The 8,122-nt window shown below is 43.0% G+C and overlaps 1 long non-coding RNA gene and 1 pseudogene across 9 annotated transcripts; both read right to left on the bottom strand.

Moving 5' to 3' along the window:
• Positions 1–1,503, bottom strand: part of LOC119332969 — a 9,829-nt pseudogene extending 8,326 nt beyond the window's left edge.
• A 3,040-nt stretch (positions 1,504–4,543) lies between these two features.
• Positions 4,544–7,293, bottom strand: LOC119329824. Of its 9 annotated transcripts, XR_005159782.1 has the most exons (6): positions 7,082–7,293; positions 6,768–6,994; positions 6,280–6,511; positions 6,058–6,164; positions 5,902–5,979; positions 4,544–5,630 (listed from the first exon to the last, which is right to left on the bottom strand). It is a non-coding gene; the product is annotated as an uncharacterized LOC119329824 (long non-coding RNA). The 9 variants fall into 9 exon arrangements; XR_005159780.1 differs by having other exon boundaries at positions 5,902–6,164; XR_005159784.1 differs by having other exon boundaries at positions 4,544–5,461; positions 5,567–6,164.
• Between the last annotated feature and the right edge of the window lie 829 nt (positions 7,294–8,122).

Consider the following 8,122-nt stretch of genomic DNA (forward strand, 5'->3'; position numbering starts at 1 on the left):
TTGTGCCCTGCACGGGAAGAGATATAGGATCTATCTGGTTTGGCACTCCAAGCAATCCAACAAAAAAATTGACGTTGACTTCAATGTTGGCCTCTATTTGGACCTTATTTAATTTATTGGTTCGCCCTAGCCGAAACAACTTTCCCTATTGGTTTCTAAGACAATGAGCGGCGGCAGAATCCTCTGCCAATTATTTGACGCACCAATATTGGCATATAGCGAGCACAGGAAGGATCGAGGATCCAAACTGACTTGTCGTCTTTCCACCATTGCATGCTAGTATAGAATTTATCAATAATGTATGTGGAAGTTTAATTTTTGCAGCAATTCTACAATAAAAACCGCTCATAGTTAAACCTTGAAGCAAATCATACTTTGAATTGAAAATGGAAATCATATTTTTAAATTGTAAAGGTGTGAAGTTTGTGGAGTTCTTGCCTCGGTGTTTAGCTCTACTCTGTGCATGCATTACTACCATCTGCCTCGCTGGCACTCCTCCGCCTTATGCCTAAATGGCGCAATGCATTATCGGCTTCTGTCACACTAAACGCTAGGGTTTGCCGTCGCGGTGTGGTCGGTTGGAGACTCCGAGTCATCAAGTCCATCCTCTAGGGTACACAAAAAACTGCTTTAAGCATACAAGGGAACATTTCTTGGATAAAGCGTACACCTAGAACGTAGGAAGTAACGAGTGAGTTAGTTATCGGATCCATAGTTTTTGGGCTTAGACTTTAGATGTGCACTGTGGCCTGATTATTTTTTTCTTACAGGTATACTGAAGTACCAGGCCGATGTACAGGGTGCTCCATGGACCACCCTGTCCATCCTCCAGCTACGCCACTGGGCGCCGGGTCTCCGCTGAGCGACATGGAGATGATATCCACGCCGTCGCTCACCGCGGCGTCGACGGCCGCCACGATGGCCCAGTCCGGGCAGCCCCCGGCATAGCGGTTGCACACTTTATAAATGGCTAGCTTCGCTTTCGGGGCCGTGCCCAGCGCGTCGCCGCGCGAGAAGTTGAGATGGTTCGCGCCATGCACCAGTGAGCCAGCGGCTGTGGCCGACCCTATCGATGGGAGTGAACTTGCGCTCGCCGTCGACCAGCTTGTCGAGGAACGCTCCGGCGCCGACGAGCTTGTTGTTGCAGGAGCTGTCGTCGAAGCCGTCGCCTTGCACACACATCCCCTTCCAGGACGCGCAGACGGGGCCCAGGCCGGCGTCGTCGAAGCATGGGTGGGCCGGCGTGATGCCAGTGTCCACGAGGTCGATTATGACACCGTCCCCGAAGTCTGACTCCGGCAAGGCCCCGGACTCCTCCTGTAGGCCGAGGAAGGCAGGAGACCTGGTGTTCTGCGTGTGCAAGACCCTGCTCCGGTAGACGGCTCTGACGCCGGGGAGCGTGGACATGTGGCTGGCCTCCTCGGCGGTCAGCCGGCAGGTGAACCCGGTCAGGACGGTTTCGTAGGTGTGGATGATTCTTTGGCTAGCTGCGACTGCGAGCATCCTAGAATAAGGCTGCACACCTTTGTTGTGGACGATGTACTCGTAGTTACAGTAGCAAGTAGTTTAAAAACATACATGACTGATCGATATACTACTTATGATATATTACTTATGAGTGATCACTCCATCTCATATATCGATCAGTCATGTATGTTAACAAGCTTCACACAGATTTTTAAAACTATGTTGCCCAATATACTTCGTCCGCACCAACAAACTTTGATAGTACCTTCCTTAACTCCATCGCGTGCTTCAGAATCATAGCCAGTTGCATCATGTTGCAACCATAACTTTTCAAGCCACTGCAAGATCCATAGTTTTTAAGAAAGACTCTTTGATAGAGGGAGGCAACATGATACTAACCGAAATGACCCCTTCGCACGTGCGCGTCGCAACGCGCGGATCGCCCCGCTCAACAGATCGGTTTCCAACAGCTTGTTTTTCCCTCAACTGACACGTAGCACTTTACATATAATCACGTAGCACTTTCCTAATCAAGCGAAACACAAAGAGGCTGTACACTTTCCTAATCCAGAAGACAACGGCCGGTCGGAAATCGATCGCGCCAACGCGCGAGCCCGCGATACTAACTTGACGTAATTCACACAACCAATTGAGGAAGCTAATGCCGCAATACTATTTACGAATCCCACAAATTCTACCAGCCTCTTCCCTGATACATAAATTTCTTGCTATTCAGTATCAACAGATCATATGTCCTCCATTTAGGTCCTAAAATTACAAATCGGTTAATCCTTGTCATTGCACATTACCGCTGGATTGCAACATGGCCTTCTTTCTTGGCTCTTGGTAGTCGATTCCAGTTTGTATGAGATAAGGGTTCTGGTGTTGCTTGGAATTAATGGCAGCGAGAAAGTCAAATGATATGTTGCCAGCAGATACTTTCTTCGAATCTGATACGATACTTACTGTTGTTAGGGTTTTAGCTCATGTTTGTCCAAGTAAATAGAGGAGTTGGGGCGCTTACGGTCACTGGGCAAAGGAACGGACATGTTATTTCCTACTCCTTCCGATAGCCATTGTTTTCTATCGAAAGATGACCATTAATAGCTCATACTAATTTTAATGAGCTCATGATAGTTGAAAGAGATAACAGAAAGTGATGAGTAAGATACATTATTTACATGTACGTGTATGCAAGATTGGTATTTTCTTTCTTTCTTTTTATTATGCACAAATATTGGGATACATGATATACATGTACGTGTCCGCATGGCATAGATTGGTTCTTCTTTTTTTTTTAATACGTACTATCAGTGCAGAAGCGCGGCGTCACACCTCGCCCATTATTGAATTATTTGTCGACCATCCGGTTGTTATTTTCATGTGAAAGATGTGGTGGACAGAGATATATGAATGAAAAAGTTGTGAATCGAGAGAAAAAGCTAGCCAGGCGAAAATTCATTTCTGAACACGAGCTCAGATGCTCCTGATATCTACACCACAAACTCATCTCTGGATCTGTGTCAGCAAATGTATTTCCTGACCGTATATTACATTTTATAGCCAGGTGCAGGGGCACGGAACAGGTAGCCGTTCGACGGCTCAGTCCCTTGTCTGAGCCCTTCCCGTCGCCCCCACTCACTAACGGCCACTAGACCAGCTCCTCATAAATGCATCTCTCAGCCTCGCCTCACACCGATCTAGCTGTAAGCCTGTTTATCGTAGTACTACCAGTGGACCTGTATGTTTGTGTAAGGATCTAGCTGTTGTTAACGAAGCTTGTTTCCCACACTAAATAATTTTTAGAGAAAAGTATACTTTTCGTCCCTCAACTCTTGGTGAAGTCTAGATTTGGTCCCTCAACTCCGAAACCGGACAACTTGCACCCCCCCAACTAACGAAACCAGACAAGGTTTGTCCCTGGTCTCGATTTTGACCGGTTTTGGTGCTGACTGACCCCGGTTTTGACCGGTTCCGACTAAAATTCGTGTAATTTTTTCATATCCGTGAACTTTTTAAAATTCACATACTCTTTTCAAATCCACATAGTTTTTCAAGGTCGTGCAATTTTTTCAAAAATAAACATACCTTTTTCAAATCTGTGAACTATTTTGAAATTTGTGTACTTTTTCAAATCCATGATTTTTTTAATTTGCGTAATTTTCTCAAATCAGTGTATTTTTTCAACTTCGTGTAATTTTATCGAATCCAAGTATTTTTTTTTCAAATCCATCTGTTTTTTAAATTCGCGTACTTGTTTCAAATCCGCATACTTTTTAAAGTTCGTGTATTTTTTTCAAATCCGTGTTCCTTTCTAATCCATGAACTTTGTTTGAAATTCACATACTTGTTTCAAGTTGACATAAATTTTCAAATCCACACATTTTTTTTCTAATTCGCGTAAAAGATATTCAAATCCGCATATGTTTTCAATTTCACATAAAATTTTCAAACCCAAAAAAATATACATGAATAGGAATAAGTATGCCAATTTTTAAAAATTACATGAATTTTAAAAAAACCACAGGAACTTTAAAGAAGTACGTGGATTTAAAAAAAAGTACATGAACTTGGAAAAAGTACGCAGATTTGGAAAAGTACAGAAATTTTTAAAAAGTTCACGTATTTGAAAAAAATACCCGAATTTGAAAACATTAAACGGACTTGGAAAAGGTATGCGAATTTGAGTCGGCACGATCAAAACCGGGTTGGGACAGCACCAAAACCGGTCAAAACCGTGACCAGGGATGAATCTTGGCCGGTTTCAGTAGTTAAGGGCGCAAGTTGTCCGGTTTTAAAGTTGAGGGACCAAATCTAGACTTCGCCAAGAATTAAGGGATGAAAAGTATACTTTTCTCTAATTTTTATCTGATTTTCAACTTGGACGTCGGAGAAACATATCTTTTTTTCAGTAACCACCTCATGTCTCTCGGATATCAATGATTCTATCCCTCAACTGATATTGTGTAACTGCGGGATTACATCATTAAGCAGTCAAGCTTCCGAAATAGTGCAAAAAGATGGTTTTAAAAGAATAGTGCCAAAAGACAAAATCAAGATATAGTCAACAACAATATGATCCTTTGGGAAATATGACAGGGCGATGATTACTAAGCTTTAATTAACCATGTTTTCACACAATTTTCGTTACCTAAGATCCATCAAATGCATCTAATACATTGGCAGGTATTAAATATGTACTCCATGGTAAACAGTAACACAACAAAATCATGTCCACTCAACAATATCATAACACATGGGAATGGAGTCTTGCTGAGCCTATGCGGAGCAGCAGCTGCTGTTCTGCTGCTGTATGGGCTGCCCTTTCATGTGAACATGGACAGTAGATTTCCTCTCCGTGGCAGATTGGCTCGTCATTCTGCAGGCATGTAAAAATTTCAGTAGCAAGTAAATCCTTCACTCGAACAGAAGGCAAGACTAGCAGTCCACATGGAAAGCATGCCCACCAGATTTTTAGAAGGCAGCAGAAGTAGTCATAAGAGGAGATAACTGCATGATCTGGTCCTTAGCCATCAGAAAAACTAAAGCCAATACCTAAATAAACTGTTTGTGTCAATTATGAACTCTGCAGAATTAATGTAATGAAAGGCTCCATGGGAAGTATTTGAGAAATTGTTCGTCATTGCTCTTGCTTGCAGTTTTTCTTCCGAAAAGCAAGAAATTATTGCTCTCTCGGCTTCTCTTGATCATGCACACAACCCAATAAAAAGATGAGCATATCATATTTTTTAAACCAGTAATGCAAACATATTGGACGGAATTCCCAAAGCCTTTCTTTTTCACAAGAATACATGTCATTCGATGAGATCTAACATTTCAGAGAAACTGGGAAGAAAAAAGGCCTCTAAAAGTGTGTAGCTCCTGGTTATCTTTTCTTCATTTCTGATGACATATTTAAGAAAGTTCTCTCCACATTGATGGATTCCGTAGCATAACTCTCAAGAAAATTCGTTCCTAATGATTCCGCAAATGCCTGAAACTAATCATTGATATTTTAGTCACTTCATTATATATTTGAATAGAAAAGATCAGAATCACATTACGAAGAAGAGTATCAAGAACAAAGAGGCAAGCCAACCTTTCAAGCATGAAACAAGTTGAGAGTGTTTTTTTTGGTGTGTGCCAATTAGCAATACGTTGTTCTGTCCATTCAAGTATAACAGGTAAGCTCAAACTAAAATGGCGGTTAGATGTTAGCCAGTACAAGAGAAATCACATTATTTTCTAAATGTAGATAACAGCGAGCCGTGAAAATGATAAGTTCAGGTCAATGGCTAAAGTGAAACTGTGAACCAATTCAACCGATCCTAGAGTACTATATTACTACATCTGAGTAAAACAGTTCCAAAAAGACGGCGTTGAGTGTCACAAGAATATGATAAAAAAGTAATACGGGTGTCCATGAGGGCTTACAATGATTCCATGCACTCCCCGGTAGTAAGTAGTAACTGCTTGTTATTGTCTTGAACCTTTCAAGACCCGCATGTCCCACTGAGAAAGGAACAGATCATCGCTACAACAACCGGAGGAGTGCATGAACACAGGTAGAATTTGTAAGGCAATGCTGACCTAGCCTCCAATTGTTCATTCGTTCAGAATTATGACTGCTCGCCAAGCATGTATAGTCTAAGTTGTACAGTAACCAGAAGTACTTGGGGAGTACATTGGCCCAATCCCTGCATATTTTCCAACAAACAAAATGTCAAGACTACCACACACACAAATACCACAGGACGGCCATGCCTCACCATTTTCTCAAATATAACTATGTAAGCAGAGTTCAGTAGGCACCGAGCAACCGCAGACTATCTCCTCCATGCATTGTGTCCTCTCAGCGTTGAGCCTGATCTTATCATATCTAATTCCGAACCCGATCTCCCAAGTGTACAAATTGTAGAAATCATATGCCTCGCCCGAGCAAGTGCAGGTCGCACTACACTCTTTGTCGGTTCCTCTGCATAATTGTGAGCACTCATCCCAGGGACAAGGTGTCTGGTCTGGTGGTGCACTACCGAGCTGTAACCTGAATTTTCCAAATGTACAAATTCAGTCCAGTAGTTTTAGTTCAGCAATACCAACATGCAAGGACTGTCGTCTGCCAGTTAAAAGAAGATAACACTTAGGAGCAGCTACCATGCTTCAGCTAACCAGATCATATAGTGATTTTGTGAATGGTTTCAAAACTAAAATGAAGTGTGTCAAGCATATTTGCAATTTGAAGAAACGTACAGACGGTGGGAATAAATACAGTTCAATAGCAGGAGGATTTGGGTTCTGACCTTTTTGTCCAACCAGAGGCCTCGGGGTCAGTGACTGCCCCGACCGAGTCAGAGAAGCATCAGGACGCCGGCGCACTCCCCGTCCTGTTGCCCGCAACCAGACCCGGCATTTGAGTCCGCAGGGACGGCGTGGCTGGCTTCGCTTCTCAGGAACAAGGCCAGAGGAACCGGATCTGGGTGTTCAAGATAGTCCTCGAACTCCTCCCCTGAAACAAGACGGCGATGGCCTACGGACATGCCTGCCGTCAGATTTCTTCCACCGGTATGGCAGCTTACCGACAAATCCGCAAAACTTATAGATCTTCAGAACTGACCTGTGGACGGCATCGAGCAGGAAATCGAGGCCAGCCTCTTCCATCACGTGGCCGCCGGTGCAGATCGAGCGCCGCCGGTTTTGGGGGAAGAGAGGGGGGCGACGAGGGTTTCCTCTGTTCTGATCCGTGGCTCGGTTGAGATGAGAACATTCTGGTCCACGGACCAGAACGCACACGCGCGTCCTCCGTTCCCCCGATACGATCTAGGCCCACGAAAGATGCACTGTTTCCTACCGTATTACCGCATACGCTCCTTTTTCTATATTCCGTGTCAGATGCGACAAGCTGTTTTGTTCGCATCCCGAGCGAGGAATGCACGCCGGTGATTTCGGGAGCAGCTGAGCTCGGGCACCGAATCGTCGTGTCCCCAGCCAGGTACATGACATGGTTAGTTGGTCACGAAGCTAAGGCACCCTGCATGATAATTGGTTACACAGTTGAAAATGATAAACAACTAGTGAAATGAATCAAGGATTGTCGATTCTGAGGGCGGTCTGCTTCTACTTTCATGCCTCGCGTCATCCATATCACTCTGAAAAAAGTCAAAGGATATGTGCAAAATAGCATGCATGATTTATTGTCAGGAGGTAATGACAATGCTAAGCTCACTGATTGCATTACAAAGTAATGCAAACAAAGACATAACTTAAAGGAAACAAAAATAGAATAATAAATTTTTGAACCATCTATGATGAGTTATGGATGTCAAGAGATGACCAAAATGTCTTAGGAGAAGAGAAGATACAAGCCAAGCATATCCTTTCTATGTCTAGAATGTTCAATATAGCTGCAAAAAATCAAGATTGCAATCTAAAATGCCATGCAATTTATTTTGTTCAAATAATAAGAAAAGAAAAAACATATAGTTATTCTGAACAAACTTTAGGTGTTATTTTAGTTTTAAAAAAGTCTTCCACTAACGACCCTGACAAATTACGTGGACATCGCGCCAAAGTAAAAAAATAATATATTTTCTATTCGTTTGTGAGGAAAATATTCCTTTTTGAATTATGTATATGGGGTGGTTCTGCCGGCAACTAT

The sequence above is a fragment of the Triticum dicoccoides genome, chromosome 7A, assembly GCF_002162155.2.
Source record: "Triticum dicoccoides isolate Atlit2015 ecotype Zavitan chromosome 7A, WEW_v2.0, whole genome shotgun sequence".
Classification (NCBI taxonomy): domain Eukaryota; kingdom Viridiplantae; phylum Streptophyta; class Magnoliopsida; order Poales; family Poaceae; genus Triticum; species Triticum dicoccoides.